The following is a 1,708-nucleotide window of genomic DNA, read 5'->3' as shown; positions in this document are numbered from 1 at the left end:
GATTCCTAAAGATTTATAAATGCAACCTCTAAATAAGTGAAGAATGTATTTTTGCCAGTGCCATGCAAATTTCTTATCTCCCTTGCTTTGCAGTCTGTGCAAATCATGTTACCTGACAACTACCAGACCTGACCAGTAAGCCATGGCACCCTTTGCGATTATTTTTTAATCAATTTTATTGAGGAATAAAATATGCTCACTTTAAGTGTACATTTCAATACGTTTTGACAAAAATGAATATAACCACCACAACGATAAAGATTTAGGACATTTTCCCATCACTCCAAAATTTCCTTCATGTCCCCACCCTCAGCCCAGCCCAGCCCAATCATTTTCTTAATCCACATACTCTGGGAAGCAGGTGCCAATACAGGATTAGCCATGAAAGAGATTTAGGGGAAATAATGTGAAGGATAAAGGAGAGAGGACTCAAGGTGTGGAGAGCCTGCAGAGCAAGGCAGCTCCAACACCTGTCAAAGAAAGAAGGAAGGCAGGAGGAGGGGTTCAAAAGAGATTCTTAGACTGCAAAGTGCAATTCCAAGAAAGCTTTGGCCAGGCCAAGGGAGTGTCCTCCAGAGAAGGCCTGTGTCCCTAAGGAATGGACCTGAAGCAGCACCTCCTCTGTGCTCAACCATTGACTGGGGGTAGTATTTCATGTAGGATGTACCACAGTTTGTCTATTCACCTGTTCCTGTATCCTGTCACCTGTTGCATTATTTTAGTTTTTGGCTATTATAAATAAAGCTGCTATGAAAATTTCTGTACAATTGCTTGTGTAAACATATGCTTTCATTTCTGTTAGGTAAATACACATGAGTAGGATTGCTGGGTCATATAGGATACGCAGTTTAACTTTAGAAGAATCAGCGAAACTTTTTTCCCAACTATCTGAGTCATATATTTTACAAGATGTCCAGTTTCCAGCTGCCCACATCCTTTCCAACACATGGTATTTCCAGTCTTTTCCAGGTTAGCCCTTCTAGTGAGTATGTAAGGATGTCTCAATGTGGTTTTGCCTTTCCCTGATGACCACTAATGAGAAGCATCTGCCCATGTATTTATTGGCCACTCCTAAGTTTCCCCAGAGTTTCATCCCATTAGAGCATCTGCTCAAAATCATTTCAATCAGTCCCAGGTGTAAAGGAGGTTACTGAGTGTGATCTGTTAAGTACAGCTCCAGATATTGAGGGAAGAGTAGTAAAACAATCTAAAAATAATAATAAAAATAATAATAACCTCAAGAAGTTTGGAAATCATGTAAGCCATTGCTTTGAAAAAAAAATATGTGTATACATTTAACCTCATGTCACCAACCTATCATACTTTGTCAGTTTATAATTGCATTCGGCTGCTAAAAACAGTTCCAATAACAGGGAGTTAAAAATACATATCCTTCTTACACAAAAGAAGTAAACAGTTAATGACATTGGTTCAAGATTATTAGTGCTGAAGTACCTGAGATTTTCCTCACCTTTTTTTCAAGGTCCCAAGACAGATGCTCTGACTTCAGCCATTCCATCCCATTTCCAGAAGGAAAGAGAAAAGGACCTGGCTCCCAGCTGGGGCTGCCCCTTAAAGAGTTGTCCTGGAAGCCCCACCCACTGACTTGTGATCCCATCTCATTAGCCACCCAATTGTAGAGAGGCTTGGAAATGTGATTTAAACTGGACATAAACTGACCAACAATAAACAAGAATTCTGTTGCTCG

Source organism: Phoca vitulina, unplaced genomic scaffold (genome assembly GCF_004348235.1).
Source record: "Phoca vitulina isolate PV1807 unplaced genomic scaffold, GSC_HSeal_1.0 scaffold3, whole genome shotgun sequence".
In the NCBI taxonomy this organism is placed as follows: Eukaryota; Metazoa; Chordata; class Mammalia; order Carnivora; family Phocidae; genus Phoca; species Phoca vitulina.
This window is presented reverse-complemented; position numbering follows the sequence as displayed.